The sequence below is a fragment of the Bombina bombina genome, chromosome 1 (genome assembly GCF_027579735.1).
Source record: "Bombina bombina isolate aBomBom1 chromosome 1, aBomBom1.pri, whole genome shotgun sequence".
NCBI lineage: Eukaryota > Metazoa > Chordata > Amphibia > Anura > Bombinatoridae > Bombina > Bombina bombina.
Genome location: NC_069499.1, coordinates 1,499,175,532 through 1,499,196,564, shown reverse-complemented (window position 1 = coordinate 1,499,196,564; position 21,033 = coordinate 1,499,175,532). Strand labels below are relative to the sequence as shown.

At 38.7% G+C, this 21,033-nt stretch overlaps 1 protein-coding gene across 1 annotated transcript in view; it reads left to right on the top strand.

The window, feature by feature from the left end:
* Nucleotides 1–21,033, top strand: part of CEP112 (centrosomal protein 112) — a 1,492,843-nt gene that overhangs the window by 1,319,690 nt on the left and 152,120 nt on the right. The window lies entirely within an intron of this gene.

Sequence of the window (21,033 nt, the reverse complement as noted above, 5' to 3'; positions counted from 1 at the left end):
GGTATGTAGCAGCTTTTATTTTCTGACAATGGAATTGATGAGAAAATCCTGCCATACCGATATAATGTCATGTATGTATACTTTACACTTCAGTATTCTGGGGAATGGTACTTCACTAGAATTACACTGTAAGAAATACATAAAGCTGTTTAATAACTAGAAATTATGTTTAACGTTTTTGCTGGAATGTAAAATCGTTTTCATTTGCTGAGGTACTGAGTGAATAAATGTTTGGGCACTATTTTTCCACTTGGCAGTTGCTTAATCTTTTTTCTGACAGTTTCTGTTCTCTCTCACTACTGTGTGTGAGGGGGAGGGGCCGTTTTTTGGCGCTTTTGCTACGCATCAGATATTTCAGTCAGCAATTCATTGTATTTCCTGCATGATCCGGTTCATCTCTACAGAGCTCAGGGGTCTTCAAAACTTATTTTGAGGGAGGTAATTTCTCTCAGCAGAGCTGTGAGAATTATAGTTGACTGAGATAAAAAACGTTTATTCTGTAATTTGTTTCCTGCTTTCAGAATTTGTTATCTTTGCTAATGGGATTAAACCTTTGCTAAAGTTGTGTTGTTTACAAGGATTGAGGCTATAACTGTTTCAATTTATTAATTTTCAACTGTCATAGATCTTCTGTGCTTCTTAAAGGCACAGTACGTTTTAATATTATTCTAATTGAATTGTATTTGCAAGTTGCAAGTTTATTTGCTAGTGTGTTAAACATGTCTGATTCAGAGGATGATACCTGTGTCATTTGTTGCAATGCCAAAGTGGAGCCCAATAGAAATTTATGTACTAACTGTATTGATGCTACTTTAAATAAAAGTCAATCTGTACAAATTGAACAAATTTCACCAAACAACGAGGGGAGAGTTATGCCGACTAACTCGCCTCACGTGTCAGTACCTACATCTCCCGCTCAGAGGGAGGTGCGTGATATTGTAGCGCCGAGTACATCTGGGCGGCCTTTACAAATCACATTACAGGATATGGCTACTGTTATGACTGAGGTTTTGGCTAAATTACCAGAACTAAGAGGTAAGCGTGATCACTCTGGGGTGAGAACAGAGTGCGCTGATAATATTAGGGCCATGTCAGACACTGCGTCACAGGTGGCAGAACATGAGGACGGAGAACTTCATTCTGTGGGTGACGGTTCTGATCCAAACAGACTGGATTCAGATATTTCAAATTTTAAATTTAAACTGGAAAACCTCCGTGTATTACTAGGGGAGGTGTTAGCGGCTCTGAATGATTGTAACACAGTTGCAATACCAGAGAAAATGTGTAGGTTGGATAAATATTTTGCGGTACCGACGAGTACTGAGGTTTTTCCTATACCTAAGAGACTTACTGAAATTGTTACTAAGGAGTGGGATAGACCCGGTGTGCCGTTCTCACCCCCTCCGATATTTAGAAAAATGTTTCCAATAGACGCCACCACAAGGGACTTATGGCAAACGGTCCCTAAGGTGGAGGGAGCAGTTTCTACTTTAGCTAAGCGTACCACTATCCCGGTGGAGGATAGCTGTGCTTTTTCAGATCCAATTTATAAAAAGTTAGAGGGTTACCTTAAGAAAATGTTTGTTCAACAAGGTTTTATATTGCAACCCCTTGCATGCATTGCGCCGATCACGGCTGCAGCGGCATTCTGGATTGAGTCTCTGGAAGAGAACATTGGTTCAGCTACTCTGGACGACATTACGGACAGGCTTAGAGTCCTTAAACTAGCTAATTCATTCATTTCGGAGGCCGTAGTACATCTTACTAAACTTACGGCGAAGAATTCAGGATTCGCCATTCAGGCACGCAGGGCGCTGTGGCTAAAATCCTGGTCAGCTGATGTTACTTCTAAGTCTAAATTGCTTAATATACCTTTCAAAGGGCAGACCTTATTCGGGCCCGGGTTGAAAGAGATTATCGCTGACATTACAGGAGGTAAAGGCCATGCCCTGCCTCAGGACAAAGCCAAAGCTAAGGCTAGACAGTCTAATTTTCGTTCCTTTCGTAATTTCAAAGCAGGAGCAGCATCAACTTCCTCTGCACCAAAACAGGAAGGAGCTGTTGCTCACTACAGGCAAGGCTGGAAACCTAACCAGTCCTGGAACAAGGGCAAGCAGACCAGGAAACCTGCTGCTGCCCCTAAAACAGCATGAATTGAGGGCCCCCGATCCGGGATCGGATCTAGTGGGGGGCAGACTTTCTCTCTTCGCCCAGGCTTGGGCAAGAGATGTTCAGGATCCCTGGGCGCTAGAGATAATATCTCAGGGATACCTTCTGGACTTCAAATACTCTCCTCCAAGAGAGAGATTTCATCTGTCAAGGTTGTCAACAATCCAGACAAAGAAAGAGGCGTTTCTACGCTGCGTACAAGAGCTCTTGTTAATGGGAGTAATCCATCCAGTTCCACGATCGGAACAGGGACAGGGGTTTTACTCAAATCTGTTTGTGGTTCCCAAAAAAGAGGGAACTTTCAGACCAATCCTGGACTTAAAGATCCTAAACAAATTCCTAAGAGTTCCATCGTTCAAGATGGAGACTATTCGGACAATTTTACCTATGATCCAAGAGGGTCAGTACATGACCACTGTAGATTTAAAAGATGCTTACCTTCACATACCGATTCACAAAGATCATTACCGGTACCTAAGGTTTGCCTTCCTAGACAGGCATTACCAGTTTGTGGCTCTTCCATTCGGATTGGCTACAGCTCCAAGAATCTTCACAAAGGTTCTGGGTGCTCTTCTGGCGGTACTAAGACCGCAGGGAATCTCGGTAGCTCCATACATAGACGACATTCTGATACAAGCTTCAAGCTTTCAAACTGCCAAGTCTCATACAGAGTTAGTACTGGCATTTCTAAGGTCACATGGATGGAAGGTGAACGAAAAGAAAAGTTCACTCGTTCCACTCACAAGAGTTCCCTTCCTGGGGACTCTGATAGATTCTGTAGAAATGAAGATTTACCTGACAGAGGACAGGCTAACAAGACTTCAAAGTGCTTGCCGCACCCTTCATTCCATTCAACACCCGTCAGTGGCTCAATGCATGGAGGTAATCGGCTTAATGGTAGCGGCAATGGACATATTACCCTTTGCACGCTTACACCTCAGACCATTGCAACTGTGCATGCTAAGTCAGTGGAATGGGGATTACTCAGACTTATCCCCTTCTCTGAATCTGGATCAAGAGACCAGAAATTCTCTTCTATGGTGGCTTTCTCGGCCACATCTGTCCAGGGGGATGCCATTCAGCAGACCAGACTGGACAATTGTAACAACAGACGCCAGCCTTCTAGGTTGGGGTGCCGTCTGGAATTCTCTGAAGGCTCAGGGACAATGGAGTCAGGAGGAGAGTCTCCTGCCAATAAACATTCTGGAATTGAGAGCAGTTCTCAATGCCCTCCTGGCTTGGCCCCAGTTGACAACTCGGGGGTTCATTAGGTTTCAGTCGGACAACATCACGACTGTAGCTTACATCAACCATCAGGGAGGGACAAGAAGCTCCCTAGCTATGATGGAAGTATCAAAGATAATTCGCTGGGCAGAGTCTCACTCTTGCCACCTGTCAGCAATCCACATCCCGGGAGTGGAGAACTGGGAAGCGGATTTCTTAAGTCGTCAGACTTTTCATCCGGGGGAGTGGGAACTCCATCCGGAGGTCTTTGCCCATATACTTCGACGTTGGGGCAAACCAGAGATAGATCTCATGGCGTCTCGACAGAACGCCAAGCTTCCTCGTTACGGGTCCAGATCCAGGGATCCAGGAGCAGTCCTGATAGATGCCCTGACAGCACCTTGGGACTTCAGGATGGTTACGTGTTTCCACCCTTCCCGATGCTTCCTCGATTGATTGCCAGAATCAAACAAGAGAGAGCATCAGTGATTCTAATAGCACCTGCGTGGCCACGCAGGACTTGGTATGCAGACCTGGTGGACATGTCATCCTGTCCACCTTGGTCTCTACCTCTGAAACAGGACCTTCTGATACAGGGTCCCTTCAAACATCAAAATCTAACTTCTCTGAAGCTGACTGCTTGGAAATTGAACGCTTGATTTTATCAAGACGTGGGTTTTCTGAGTCAGTTATTGATACCTTAATACAGGCTAGGAAGCCTGTTACCAGAAAGATTTACCATAAGATATGGCGTAAATACCTATATTGGTGTGAATCCAAAGGTTACTCTTGGAGTAAGGTTAGGATTCCTAGGATATTGTCTTTTCTACAAGAAGGTTTAGAAAAGGGTTTATCTGCTAGTTCATTAAAGGGACAGATCTCAGCTCTGTCCATTCTGTTACACAAACGTCTGTCAGAAGTTCCTGACGTCCAGGCTTTTTGTCAGGCTTTGGCCAGGATTAAGCCTGTGTTTAAAACTGTTGCTCCACCATGGAGTTTAAACCTTGTTCTTAATGTTTTACAGGGCGTTCCGTTTGAACCCCTTCATTCCATTGATATAAAGTTGTTATCTTGGAAAGTTCTATTTTTAATGGCTATTTCCTCGGCTCGAAGAGTCTCTGAATTATCAGCCTTACATTGTGATTCTCCTTATTTGATTTTTCATTCGGATAAGGTAGTTCTGCGTACTAAACCTGGGTTCTTACCTAAGGTAGTGACTAACAGGAATATCAATCAAGAGATTGTTGTTCCTTCTTTGTGCCCAAATCCTTCTTCGAAGAAGGAACGTCTACTGCACAACCTGGATGTAGTCCGTGCTCTAAATTTTACTTACAGGCAACTAAGGAATTTCGACAAACGTCTTCTCTGTTTGTCGTTTACTCTGGGCAGAGGAGAGGTCAAAAAGCTTCTGCTACCTCTCTTTCTTTTTGGCTTCGTAGCATAATTCGTTTAGCTTATGAGACTGCTGGACAGCAGCCTCCTGAAAGAATTACAGCTCATTCTACTAGAGCTGTGGCTTCCACTTGGGCCTTCAAGAATGAGGCCTCTGTTGAGCAGATTTGCAAGGCTGCAACTTGGTCTTCGCTTCATACTTTTTCCAAATTTTACAAATTTGACACTTTTGCTTCATCGGAGGCTATTTTTGGGAGAAAGGTTCTTCAGGCAGTGGTTCCTTCTGTATAAAGAGCCTGCCTATCCCTCCCGTCATCCGTGTACTTTTGCTTTGGTATTGGTATCCCAGAAGTAATGATGACCCGTGGACTGATCACACTTAACAGAAGAAAACATAATTTATGCTTACCTGATAAATTCCTTTCTTCTGTAGTGTGATCAGTCCACGACCCGCCCTGTTTTTAAGGCAGGTAAATATTTTTTAATTTATACTCCAGTCACCACTTCACCCTTGGCTTTTCCTTTCTCGTTGGTCCTTGGTCGAATGACTGGGAGTGACGTAGAGGGGAGGAGCTATATGCAGCTCTGCTGGGTGAATCCTCTTGCACTTCCTGTTGGGGAGGAGTAATATCCCAGAAGTAATGATGACCCGTGGACTGATCACACTACAGAAGAAAGGAATTTATCAGGTAAGCATAAATTATGTTTTACTCCTAACATATACCCCGAGTCTAAACACCCCTAATCTGCCGCCCCGACATCGCTGCCACCTACATTATACTTATTAACTGCCGCAACTAACTAAATGTATTAACCCCTATCCCTCCGCTCCCGGAGCCCACCGAAACTAAATAAAGTTATTAACCCCTAAACCGCCAGCCCCACACATCACCATAAACTAAATTAACCTATTAACCCCTAAACCTAACAACCCCTTAACTTTACATTAAATTATAACTCATCCCTATCTTATAATAAATTAAAACTTACCTTTAGATTTAAATTAAACTATATTAAACTAATAATTAATCTACCGTTTTATACTAAATTTACATTAAACTATATTAAACTAATAATTAATCTACCCTAACTGTTATACTAAAATTACATTAAACTACAAATTTAATTAAATATATTATATAGTTAAAAACCTAACCCTACTCAAATAATTTAAATCTACTATTAAAAATTACAAAGTTACAAAAAACTAACTTCTTTCAACGTCTTCTTTACAATGTTTCCCTTTAAATGACGTCATCCAAGATGGCGTCCCTTAGATTCCGATTGGCTGATAGAATTCTATCAGCCAATCGGAATTAAGGTTGAAAAAATCGTATTGGCTGTTGCAATCAGCCAATAGGATTGAGCTTTCATCCTATTGGCTGATCCAATCAGCCAATAGGATTGAGCTCGCATTCTATTGGCTATTCCAATCAGCCAATAGAATGCAAGCTCAATCCTATTGGCTGAGGAGGATGCTCCGTGCCGGATGTCTTGAAGATGTAGTCGCTACGCGCCGGATGGATGAAGATAGAAGATGCCGTCTGGATGAAGACTTCTGCCCGGTTGGATGAAGACTTTGGCCCGCTTGGATGAAGACTTCTGCCAGCTTCGATGAGGACTTTTGCCGCTTCGTTGAGGATGGATGTCGGGTCTTCAGAAACTGTAAGTGGATCTTCGGGGGTTAGTGTTAGGTTTTTTTAAGGGTTTATTGGGTGGGTTTTAATTTTAGATTAGGGTTTGGGCAAGGAAAAAGAGCTAAATGCCCTTTTAATGGCAATGCCCATCCAAATGCCCTTTTCAGGGCAATGGGGAGCTTAGGTTTTTTAGATTTGGTTTTTATGTGGGGGGTTGGTTGTGTGGGTGGTAGGTTTTACTGTTGGGGGGGTATTTGCATTTTTATTTACAGGTAAAAGAGCTGATTTCTTTGGGCAATGCCCCGCAAAAGGCCCTTTTAAGGGCCATTGGTAGTTTATTGTAGGCTAGGGTTTTTTTTTTATTTTGGGGGGGCTCTTAGATTAGGTGTAATTAGTTTAAATATTTGATAATTTATTTTTTATTTTGTGTAACTTAGTGTTTATTTTTTTAACTTAGTGTTTGTTATTTTGTGTAACTTAGTGTTTGTTATTTTGTGTAACTTAGTTGTTAGTTTTTTGTAACTTTGTAATTTTTAATAGTAGATTTAAATTATTTTAGTAGGGTTAGGGTTTTAACTATATTATATATTTAATTTAATTTGTAGTTTAATGTAATTTTAGTATAACAGTTATGGTAGATTAATTATTAGTTTAATATAGTTTAATGTAATTTTAGTATAACAGTTATGGTAGATTAATTATTAGTTTAATATAGTTTAATGTAATTTTAGTATAACAGTTAAGGTAGATTAATTATTAGTTTAATATAGTTTAATTTAAATCTAAAGGTAAGTTTTAATTTATTATAAGATAGGGATGAGTTAATATTTAATATAAAGTTAGCGGGTTGTTAGATTTAGGGGTTAATAGGTTAATTTAGTTTATGGCGATGTGGGGGACTGGCGGTTTAGGGGTTAATAGGTTTAGTAAGTGGTAGGATGTGGGAGGCCACGGGTTTAGTGGTTAATAACTTTATTTAGTTGCGGTGGGCCCCGGCAGCGGAGGGATAGGAGTTAATACAATTAGTTAGTTGCGGCGGAATAGGGGTTAATAAGTTTATTATAGTTGCGGTGTGCTCCGGGAGCAGCGGGATAGGGGTTAATAACTTTATTTAGTTGCAGTGGGGTCCGGGATCGGCAGGATAGGGGTTAAACATTTTAGTATAGTGGCGGTGTTTAGTGACAGTATATAAATAAAGCTAGGAAAAAGCCGAATAGCAGCAAGATCGATGACTGTTTAGTTAACAACAGTCCACTGCTCATCGCCCCGTACTTGATGCGCAGCTTTTTGAGAGCTTTTTATATAAATATGGAGAGCGTATTCAGGTCCGGGGCCTCGATGTTAGGCAAGCATATTGGTGCCGTCGAATGCAAGAAAGTTGATGGCTTGATAAGTAGGCCTCATAGTCTGAACTTCAAATGAGTAGTAGATTTTTTACTGACAAATTTCAAATTTATGTCTATTTCCACTCCCACTGCATCATGTGACAGCCATCAGCCAATCACAAATGCATATACGTATATATTCTGTGAATTCTTGCACATGCTCAGTAGGAGCTGGGTAAATATAAAAAGACTGTGCACATTTTGTTAATGGAAGTAAATTGGAAAGTTGTTAAAAATTGATGTTCTATCTGAACCATGAAAGTTTATTTTTGACTTGAGTGTCCCTTTAAGAACTTAAAGGGACATGAAACCCCAAAAAATATTTCATGATTCAGATAGAGGATACAATTTTAAACAACTTTCCAGTTTACTTCTATTATTTAATTTTCTTCCTTCTCTTGTTATCCTTTGCTGAAAGGTTTATCTAGGCAAGCTCAGAAGCAGCAGATAACCTAGGTTCTAGCTGTTGATTGGTAGCTGCATATATATATGTATATATCGATTGTGATTGGCTCACCCATGTGTTCAGTGAGAAACCATTAGTGCATTGCTGCTCCTTCAACAAGTGATACCAAGAGAATGATACAAATTAGATAATAGAAATAATTTATAAAGTTGTTTAAAATTGTATTCTCTATCTGAATCATGAAAGAAAAAATTTGGGTTTCATGTTTCTTTAAGTATTTTCTTAAGAGTATTCACCTTTTGCTGTTGCTTTCTCTTCCCCTGTGCAGCTAATTTGCCAGGTCAAAGATGTCTCAAACCTCATTTTCACAGCCTGTGGCAGATGTGGGTCTAGCAATCTGTTCTCAGATGAGTCAACAATAAAAATGCAAGTGCAGAGCCAAAAGCCTTTTTACATGGATACTTCTACACTGGAGCACAAACAACACATTGCTTTTGAGGCTTGCCTTCATTTTATGGTCAAAGAAAAAAATCGCATCTGGCCTCTATTGTATTAGATAGTTATTGAAATATTTTCTGCTGCACCACGGTGTGTTTTGAGCTCTTATTTTCTTGCATAATAATCCTTGACATTGTCCATCCGTATGCAGCTGTTAAGTGCTTTCACCTGTGTTCTGGGTTGGAGCCCCTCAGTGAAACTCATTAATAGCTTTATTTATAAACACAGTCACACATAGTTACAAACGTTCGTCACATCCCACCTATTCGGCTTGACTTCCTCATTCATTGATACTGACGCAGAGAAAGACACAGATCCTGTTTCTAATCTGCTGCCATATGTATAAAGAAAGATTATATTTTGTGATGCCAATAAACTTAATTTTTCCTTCTTTTATTTGCTATGCATTCTGCAAACAGGGCCTTTGGGAAAAGATAAAATATTTCCTCTAATCTTCATGATATTTTTTTTTTTTTCCTTAATAATTTGGATGAGTTTCCATATTGATTGATATGTTTTTATTTAGTAATTAAATAAACTAAGCTGATGTCATAGGTAAATAAACACAATTCACGGAATTCGATTTCACTTTATGTTTGGTTTACAGATAAATTACAAAAACTGGAGAGCTAGAGGGATGAACAGAGAGAAATAACGATAGATGGATGGATATATAATGCTAGAGGAAGAAGGTAGAGAGAGATATTTGGATAAATTATGAAGAAGAGCAAAGCAACTCCTTCATACTTTAAGATACCAAATCACCAAGCAAAATTACATTTACCATTGCTCATGAATGTGCCATGAGTTTTTACTATAATTAGAGCAGGGCCGAACAGGGAATAAAAAGCAGCCCTTGAAAAATTTGAAGACCAGCCCTATATTCTGTTGATTATTATCGGTTATTTGTAGAGCGCCAACAGATTCCGCAGCGCTCCATACAATGCACACATTTTTCTCAAGGGGATTACTGGGATACTCCTTCCAGCAATATTTTTTTTCAGAATTAATTTATTTTAGTAATTATTTTGTAATTCTAAAATACCAGATTGTTGTTATATTGAAACCAACAACGCAATTGTATCCATGACTCTCTTTCCCAGTGTGAAAATGATTGTCTATAGTGTGATTTGGAGAAGACACTTAAAACAGTGTGTCACTCTGGCTCGTAGTGTGACTTGTCTGTGAATAAAACACATTAAAAGGTACATGGTCTAGAAAATAAAACTTAACAAGGAAATACTTTGACACTTTAATACACAAAGTGAAAAGAGGGGTGATACAATTGCATCACCTCACCAGCAAATTGTAGCTGGTCAGCCCAAGCTGCTCTGGCCCACTGAGAAATTGCCTGGTTTCCTAGAAGGCCAATCTGGGAAATCACCTGGTGTCCTGGTAGGCGAACATGGGAAATCACCTGGTGTCCTGGTAAGACAATCCAAGAATTCACCTGGTGTCCTGGTAGGCCAATTCATGAAATTACCTGGTGTCCTGGTAGGCCAGTCTGGTAAATCACCTGGTGTCCTGGTAGGATATTCTAGGAAATCACTTAGTGTCCTGGTAGGCCAATCCCGGAAATCACCTGGTGTCCTGGTAGGCCAATCCCGGAAATCACCTGGTGTCCTGGTAGGCCAATCCCGGAAATCACCTGGTGTCCTGGTAGGCCAATCCTGGAAATCACCTAGTGTCCTCGTAGGCCAATCCCGGTAATCACCTGGTGTCCTGGTAGACCAATCTGGGAAATCACCTGATGTCCTGGTAGGCCAATCCTGGAAATCACCTGATGTTCTGGTAGGCCAATCCAGGAAATCGCTTGGTGTCCTGGTAGACTAATCTGGCCTTGAATTAGAGAGTTTTCTGTAACTTGTAAGTGCTTATACATTAGGAAAATATCTGATAGTTTTATAGTTTTAAAATTGCCCTATGCATTTGTAGATATATGATACAATGAGCATGCCATCTTTTGAGACTTTGAGTTATGGATAGGCCTTTCGACCTATGTTAGACAAGAAAATAGTGATGTCCATATTGTATTTAAATGCTGATTATGTGTTGTTGAGGGCTTCCAACACAATTTAGCCTACCATAAACTAAATTATTCACTTGACTTACATATGGAACCTAATATATAATTGTTTAATCCAGTATCCTATTGCTGATACTTAGTTGTCTTTCATTGTGTGGGCTCACACTATAGACCAGTACTTCAATACTAATGGGAATTGACTAAATAATTCAGTTTGACAAATAGGCTCACTGTGTGGGACTCTGACAGATGCAAGCACCGCTCCAGTATTGCACTAGTTAGATATAATTATTTGTGCGAGGTCAATCCTCTTTTGTAGATCAGTCTTTTGTGCAATCCGTGAGCATTTTATGGTGCTTCCCTGCCAGATTTACCCATTTAACACACACTATATGGTTTATAGCTGGCATTGTAGCCTTCACTATCTACCATTTTTAACTGATTTTAATATACACTATATATATAACCCTTATGTTTTATTATTCAATTGGCCCGAACTCAGCAAGTCCACTGACACATTGAATTATCTTAATTCAGTAGCTTTTGTGTGCTCTGTTATATCCATTCTCTCTACATATATTTACTTATGTTTATCTAAGGATATTGAGCACCCCCCAGCTTACTACTAGTCAAAGGATTAATTCCCTCTACACAGGTTTAATATATATATCATTTTTTCCTGTGTTTATATATATTGTAATTTTGTTGGGGACTTAATGTGAAGTACACTATACTCTCTCCTCTACAATTATATAACTGTTCACTTGACTATAGCCTTTACACTAAATTCCCTGTCAGAGCATATTGATGAGGCCTACAAGAGAGAAACAGACTGATATGTGAAGTTAATGACATTGGGTGCTATAATAAAATGGTCCTAAATTAAACAGTGAGCACATGATATTTTTTACTTGATTGTCTGTCCCACGTTCCGTGAGCTGCTGATGTTACATGGTATTATTTAAAATGTTGTATTTTAAACAAACTACTTAAAAACACTCACAAGCTGATGACTGTGGGAATACAGTAATCTACATTGTAGTCAAATGGATAGTAAAGCAACGTCACAGTCAGTTCTGTACACTTTAGATGATGTCTTTTTATCTACTCCACTGAGCATAAAAACAAATGATTAAATGTTTAGGTAAGAACCCCTGATATGAAAGAAAGAGTTAACCACGTGTCATCTACCTAAACTCAATTAGTTGTCCATTGTCCCTTTGCTACATGTACCTGCATGTTCAACAAATGATTATCATATCTAATTTGATGACAAGTCTTTCCACAGTAGCTGAAATTGATACTCTGTAGCCTCTGTGCCATAAAAGGTATGTGACCTAGGCAGTCTCAATATCCGATTATTGAGCACACAGTTACCAAAAGTTTTGTGTTACTAACATATCTAAGGTTATAACAGTGACATTTTGTGATTGTTTCTATGGGTACATACTGTAGTCATAAATATTATCTCTGCTATTTACAAAGCACATACCATTTATTTTCACAGTACCACATATTGCAATACAATAAATACCATACCAATACTGTGTGCAACCACAAATGTCTAATAATGAGGGTAATTACATTCCTATAGAAAGGTTTAATGGTTTTCTCCAAAAAACACTATTAAAGTCTATGGGGATTTTTTTGAAGATAAATCATTTGAAAAACATTTTTTTTTTAATATTGTGATTAACCCAAATGTTAGGAATTACTACTCAAGAGCTTATGATCTCATGGTTTTTTTTTCTTTTCTGTAAGTCCCTGTCGCAATGAGATCCTAAAATTCATGAAAGGAACATGAAAATCAAATGTAAACTTTCATGAAAAATTTGAAGAAACTTTTAAATTCACTTTTGTTATCAAGTTGACTTTGCTCTCTTAGTGTATGTTGTTGAAATGCATATGTACATATCCTCAGCAGCAACACACTACTGGGAGTTAGCTGGTAATTGGATGATGCATACATTTGTCTCTTACATAAAAAAAAGAATTCCATCCTTGTGTATTTTAAAACATAATGCAGAGAAGGTAAAACAAAGGTCCGGTTTTAAAATACACAAGGCTGGAATTATATTTTTTATGTAAGAGACAAATGTATGCATCATTCAATCACCAGCTAACTCCCAGTAATTTCGCTGCTGATGCTTTTTTTTCACTTTACTTTTGTCATCAAAATTGTTTTGTTCTCTTGGTATTCTCAGTTGAAAGCTAAATCTAGGTAGGTTTATATGCTAAGCCCCTGAAGGCCTCCTCTTATCTGAATGCATTTGACAGTATTTCACAGCAAGAGAGCGCTAGTTCATGTGTGCCATATAGATAACTTTGTGCTCACGTCCGTAGAGCTACTTATGAGAGGGCACTGATTGGCTAAAATGCAAGTCTATCAAAAGAACTGAAATAAGGGGGCAGTCTCCAAAGGTTCAGATACAAGGCAATTACAGAGGTAAATAGTATATTAATATAACCGTGTTATTATGGAAAACTGGGGAATGGGTAATAAAGGGATTATCTATCTTTTAAAAAAAATAAAAACTCTGGAGTAGACTGTCCCTTTAATAATCACTTTGTTTACAGCACCGGACACCTCTGCTTCAACAAGTTTACAGTATAGTAGTTTTCTAAACCTGGTATCAAAGATCTTATAGTCTTCTAGTGTAATGAAACATCTGGACCTTATAATCTAGTGCCATATTGAGAAACTAGTCCTGAAGACAACTACTGTATATTGCAACTATGGGAGCATACGCTGTCGGCATTTACCATTGCACAAGCAGTTCTAGTGAACTGCTTGTGCGATGCTACCCCCTGCAGATTCGCGGCCACTGCCGCTAGCAGGGGGTGTCAATCAACCCAATTGCTCCGCTCAGAGCAGACGGACCAGTTAAAGGGACGCTGAACCCAAATTTGTTATTTTGTGATTGAGATAGAGCATGCAATATTAATCAACTTTGTAATTTACTCCTATTATCAATTTTTCTTCGTTCTTTTGCTGTCTTTATTTGAAAAAGAAGGCATCTAAGCTTTCTTTTTGCTTTAGCCTCTGGACAGCACTTTTTTATTGGTGGATTAACTTATCCACCAATCAGCAAGAACAACCCAGGTTGTTCACCAAAAATGGGCCGGCATCTAAACTTACATTCTTTCATTTCAAATAAAGATACCAAGAGATTGAAGAGAATTTGATAATAGGAGTAAATTAGAAAGTTGCTTAAAATTGCATGCTCTATCTGAATCACGAAAGAAAAAATTTGGGTTCAGTGTCTCTTTAAGGAGCAGCGGTCTTAAGACCGCTGCTTCATAACTGCTGTTTCCGGCGAGCCATTCGACCCTTGAGAAATATAAACACAACTATAGAGAATTACTTTAATGATACCTCTGCATCAGCAGTAATATCTAATAATAATAATATTAATACAAATATGTAAAATATAAGCAATAGTACCGGAAATTATCTGCGTTTGTGCCCAACATGCTAATGAAATAAATAGGTATAAATATTATTAAAGGGACATTAAACACTAAATAAATGCTAGATATAATGATGCATTCAAAGAAAAGATAAGTCTGAGAATAACATGTAGATGTATTTTTTTAAAGTTTCATTAGCTGTTTAAATATTGACAAAATAAGTGTACAGTTTTAGTGTCTATAAAACAATGGGAGCTGCCATGTTGTAACTTAGTTTACCTTCTCTGCTGCGGCCAATTAGGGACAGTTATAAATAGGTCACTAGAGCGTGCAGCCAATGGCTATGTGGAATAGAACAGTGTTCTGCACTTCCATGTATAACAGGAACTGAAAAGTTCACAATTTTAGAATGGAATTACAGGAAAAGGGGACAAAATGTTATTTTGTATTACCATCTCAAAGTGTTTAATGTCCCTTTAAAGAGGAGATAACGTATCAAGTTCCTTACGGTTTTATAAAGTCTTAGGAAATGCTTCACCTATATGCTGACAATGTAGTCTAAAAAGAGACCCTTGTCACAAGGAGATTTGTGATGGCATATGAAATCCTGTATCAAGGAGCTGAACATCTAGTTATAATATATGTATGTATGTGTGTGTGTATATATATATATATATATATATATATATATTTATATATATATATACCTGTGTGTTACCCTTGTTATCATCAATTATTAGTAACTCATTTACAGTGAGCCTAATGTATCACAAGATTTAAATTGTGTTCTGGGCCTTGGCTATCGCTAAAGGATCATTCATCCAAGAAAGGTGCAAGTTGTGTTGATATAACAAGCGATTATATCAATGTGGTGCCCATTATGTACAAATGTCAAAATACACATAAACATAAATAACAGAACTACTAGCAATGGATAGAAACAACTATGTCCTCATTTCAGTTTTTGATCCTGTTGGCACCCTAACTTTCTACTCACGGACGACACAGTCACCCTCCTACAGCGGTGTCCCCAAATGTTAAGCCCATGGGATATGATCTTATTGATTAGTCCCATCTTTATTCCAATGAACTGAGGACATAGTTGTTTCTATCAATTGCTAGTAGTTCTGTTATTTATGTTTATGTGTATTTTGACACTTGTACATAATGGGCACCACATTGATTGATATAATCGCTTGTTATATCAACACATCTTGCACCTTTCTTGGATGAATGATCCTTGGGTGATAGCCAAGGCCTAAAACACAATTTAAATCTCGTGATACATTAGGCTCACTGGAGATGAATTACTAATAATTGATGATAACAAGGGTAACACACATGATCATTAATGTGATGAACCTTACATCAAACAGTACTCTGGCCAGATTATTTTTAATATAACATTCTTGACTTTATGCCTCTGGTAGATGAGAACATTTGATAAAATATATGTACTATAGGTGGCAAAATTTTTTGGCATAATGAGTTTTTAGTTACACGTGTATATGTAAGCAATTGCAAGCATTAGCTTCTGCAGTTACTATGGCAACCAGGTTTGCTAGTTGTTGTCACTGATATGCCGTTTGACGAACATTATCACACATTATTGTTTATTTATTGATATACATTACTAACGGCTAGATTTAGAGTTTTGTCGGTAACGACCCGCGTAGCTAACGCTGGCTTTTTTCTGGCCACACCTTTAAAATAACTCTGGTATTGAGAGTCCACAGAATGGCTGCGTTAGGCTCCAAAAAAGGAGCATAGAGCATATTTAACGCCACTGCAACTCTCGATACCAGAGTTGCTTACGGAAGCGGCCAGCTTCAAAAACGTGCTCGTGCACGATTCCCCCATAGGAAACAATGGGGCAATTTGAGCTGAAAAAAAACCTAACACCTGCAAAAAAGCCGCGTTCAGCTCCTAACGCAGCCCCATTGTTTGCTATGGGGAAACACTTCCTACATCTGCACCTAACACCCTAACATGTACCCCGAGTCTAAACACCCCTAACCTTACACTTATTAACCCCTAATCGGCCGCCCCCGCTATCGCTGACCCCTGCATATTATTATTAACCCCTAATCTGCCGCTCCGTAAACCGCTGCTACTTACATTATCCCTATGTACCCCTAATCTGCTGCCCCTAACACCGCCAACCCTATATATTATATTTATTAACCCCTAATCTGCCCCCCACAACGTCGCCTCCACCTGCCTACACTTATTAACCCCTAATCTGCCGAGCGGACCGCACCGCTATTATAATAAAGTTATTAACCCCTAATCCGCCTCACTAACCCTATAATAAATAGTATTAACCCCTAATCTGCCCTCCCTAACATCGCCGACACCTTACTTCAAACATTAACCCCTAATCTGCCGACTGGAGCTCACCGCTATTCTAATAAATGTATTAACCCCTAAAGCTAAGTCTAACACTAACACCCCCCTAAGTTAAATATAATTTAAATCTAACGAAATTAATTAACTCTTATTAAATAAATTATTCCTATTTAAAGCTAAATACTTACCTGTAAAATAAATCCTAATATAGCTACAATATAAATTATAATTATATTATAGCTATTTTAGGATTTATATTTATTTTACAGGTAACTTTGTATTTATTTTAACCAGGTACAATAGCTATTAAATAGTTAAGAACTATTTAATAGCTAAAATAGTTAAAATAATTACAAAATTACCTGTAAAATAAATCCTAACCTAAGTTACAATTAAACCTAACACTACACTATCAATAAATTAATTAAATAAAATACCTACAATTACCTACAATTAAACCTAACACTACACTATCAATACATTAATTAAATACAATATCTACAAATAAATACAATGAAATAAACTAACTAAAGTACAAAAAATAAAAAAGAACTAAGTTACAAAAAATAAAAAAATATTTACAAACATCAGAAAAATATTACAACAATTTTAAACTAATTACACCTACTCTAAGCCCCCTAATAAAATAACAAAGCCCCCCAAAATAAAAAATGCCCTACCCTATTCTAAATTACAAAAGTTCAAAGCTCTTTTACCTTACCAGCCCTGAACAGGGCCCTTTGCGGGGCATGCCCCAAGAAATTCAGCTCTTTTTCCTGTAAAAAAAACAAATACAATACCCCCCCCAACATTACAACCCACCACCCACATACCCCTAATCTAACCCAAACCCCCCTTAAATAAACCTAACACTAAGCCCCTGAAGATTTTCCTACCTTATCTTCACCATACCAGGTTCACCGATCGATCCAGAAGAGCTCCTCCGATGTCCTGATCCAAGCCCAAGCAGGGGGCTGAAGATGTCCATGATCCGGCTGAAGTCATCATCCAAGCGGGAGCTGAAGAGGTCCATGATCTGGCTGAAGTCATCATCCAAGCGGGAGCTGAAGAGGTCCATGATCCGGCTGAAGTCTTCTATCAACGGAATCAAGTTCATTCCAATTGGCTGATCCGATCAGCCAATCAGATTGAGCTCGCATTCTATTGGCTTTTCCGATCAGCCAATAGAATGTGAGCTCAATCTGATTGGCTGATCGGATCGGCCAATTGGATTGAACTTGATTCTGATTGGCTGATTCCATCAGCCAATCAGAATTTTCCTACCTTAATTCCGATTGGCTGATAGAATCCTATCAGCCAATCGGAATTCGAGGGACGCCATCTTGGATGACGTCCCTTAAAGGAGCCTTCATTCGTCGGTAGTCCGTCGGGCCAGCAGGATGTTCCGCGTCGGAGGTCTGCAAGATGGATCCGGAAGACAGAAGATTGAAGATGCCGTTGATAGAAGACTTCAGCCGGATCATGGACCTCTTCAGCTCCCGCTTGGATGATGACTTCAGCCGGATCATGGACCTCTTCAGCTCCCGCTTGGATGATGACTTCAGCCGGATCATGGACATCTTCAGCCCCCTGCTTGGGCTTGGATCAGGACATCGGAGGAGCTCTTCTGGATCGATCGGTGAACCTGGTATGGTGAAGATAAGGTAGGAAGATCTTCAGGGGCTTAGTGTTAGGTTTATTTAAGGGGGGTTTGGGTTAGATTAGGGGTATGTGGGTGGTGGGTTGTAATGTTGGGGGGGGGTATTGTATGTGTTTTTTTACAGGAAAAAGAGCTGAATTTCTTGGGGCATGCCCCGCAAAGGGCCCTGTTCAGGGCTGGTAAGGTAAAAGAGCTTTGAACTTTTGTAATTTAGAATAGGGTAGGGCATTTTTTATTTTGGGGGCTTTGTTATTTTATTAGGGGCCTAGAGTAGGTGTAATTAGTTTAAAATTGTTGTAATATTTTTCTGATGTTTGTAAATATTTTTTTATTTTTTGTAACTTAGTTATTTTTTATTTTTTGTACTTTAGTTAGTTTATTTCATTGTATTTATTTGTAGATATTGTATTTAATTAATGTATTGATAGTGTAGTGTTAGGTTTAATTGTAGGTAATTGTAGGTATTTTATTTAATTAATTTATTGATAGTGTAGTTAGGATTTATTTTACAGGTAATTTTGTAATTATTTTAACTATTTTAGCTATTAAATAGTTCTTAACTATTTAATAGCTATTGTACCTGGTTAAAATAAATACAAAGTTACCTGTAAAATAAATATAAATCCTAAAATAGCTATAATATAATTATAATTTATATTGTAGCTATATTAGGATTTATTTTACAGGTAAGTATTTAGCTTTAAATAGGAATAATTTATTTAATAAGAGTTAATTAATTTCGTTAGATTTAAATTATATTTAACTTAGGGGGGTGTTAGTGTTAGGGTTAGACTTAGCTTTAGGGGTTAATAAATTTATTAGAATAGCGGTGAGCTCCAGTCGGCAGATTAGGGGCTAATGTTTGAAGTTAGGTGTCGGCGATGTTAGGGAGGGCAGATTAGGGGTTAATACTATTTATTATAGGGTTAGTGAGGCGGATTAGGGGTTAATAACTTTATTATAGTAGCGGTGCGGTCCGCTCGGCAGATTAGGGGTTAATAAGTGTAGGCAGGTGGAGGCAACGTTGAGGGGGGCAGATTAGGGGTTAATAAATATAATATAGGGGTCGGCGGTGTTAGGGGCAGCAGATTAGGGGTACATAGCTATAATGTAGGTGGCGGCTCTTTGCGGTTGGCAGATTAGGGGTTAATAAGTGTAGGCAGGTGGAGGCGACGTTGTGGGGGGCAGGTTAGGGGTTAATAAATATAATATAGGGGTCGGCGGTGTTAGGGGCAGCAGATTAGGGGTACATAAGGATAACGTAGGTGGCGGTCGGCAGATTAGGGGTTAAAAAAATTGAATCGAGTGGCGGCGATGTGGGGGGACCTCGGTTTAGGGGTACATAGGTAGTTTATGGGTGTTAGTGTACTTTAGAGCACAGTAGTTAAGAGCTTTATGAACCGGCGTTAGCCCAGAAAGCTCTTAACTACTGACTTTTTTCTGCGGCTGGAGTTTTGTCGTTAGAATTCTAACGCTCACTTCAGCCACGACTCTAAATACCGGAGTTAGAAAGATCCCATTGAAAAGATAGGATACGCAATTGACGTAAGGGGATCTGCGGTATTGAAAAGTCGCGGCTGAAAAGTGAGCGTTAGACCCTTTTTTGACTGACCCCAAATACCGGCGGTAGCCTAAAACCAGCGTTAGGAGCCTCTAACGCTGGTTTTCACGGCTACCGCTAAACTCCAAATCTAGGCCTAAGTGACCACACTGTGCACATTGATATATATACATATAGGACTTATAATGTTTGATGTGTGTTTGTGCTATGATCCATTTTGTGCAATGTTGTTATATTTTTTGGTATTCGTAACCAGAAGTGAGTTCACTTCCAGTTCTGTGGAACGCATGGCGTGCATTCCAACTGGGAATACAGCGTGCTTTATTTTTTTGTTCACAGTAGGTTTGGATGTACTCATTTGAGACACTGTATACACTATATAAGAGTGGAGTTTGACACATTTCTTTATTCTGATGAAGGGGATGGTTTATTCCCCGAAATGTCAATAAATCCTTGACACACTGTTTGAAGAAGTCCTGTGAGTGCATTTTTTCGCTTTGTATGTATATATATATATATATATATATATATATATATGTAAAATAATGCCCCAGCTAGCTTACAGTGTAGTTGTGTAATAGAGATAAAGTCAGCTTACCATCTAGTGACATAGTGGTGGACATAATGGAAGAGCAACCCTGAACAACTGAGCTTACAATCTAGTGGTACCATGTGTCTGTATCCCATGGAGCTTATCATACAGCAGTATAATGAGGAGTGCTTATAGTTTAGTGCCATAACAAAAGGCTCACCTTCAAAAAAAACCAAAAAAAACTATTGTACTGGGAGATTAAACATATTTCTTTTTGCTGTTTTTTTCTAAGTCACATTGTCCCCCTGGCAGGAAAGACATGAATAATATCTGTTTGAAACACTACTCCTAGTGTAGTGCTTATTACCATTTTGGGAAGCAGTACATCCAAACTGAAAATAAGAGCTTGTGCCTATAAGCCAAGAAAATGATGACATCTTTTTCCCCCTTAAATACTGATTGTAGCTACCTTTTCCCCCTTATTGGATCCATAGTTAGATGAATAATTGTACATTTGTTGACATCAAAGCATTACTTCTGGGATATGGATGATGTGTTGCAACAGCAAGCTGAAAAAAAGGGAGAGAAAGAAAGTTCCCACAAGAAAGGAATGTTGCCATATGTGAGCAAGGGAGCATATGGATTAGGTTAAAAACATAAGATACAATTTTTTTCTACCGTGAAAACAAGATCTAAGTTGCATTTGAGGTTTTAAAGAAACACATTGATGGATAGGATTTTAGAGTAAGTGCAACATGCCAAATCTTAAACAAGAAAAGGCTG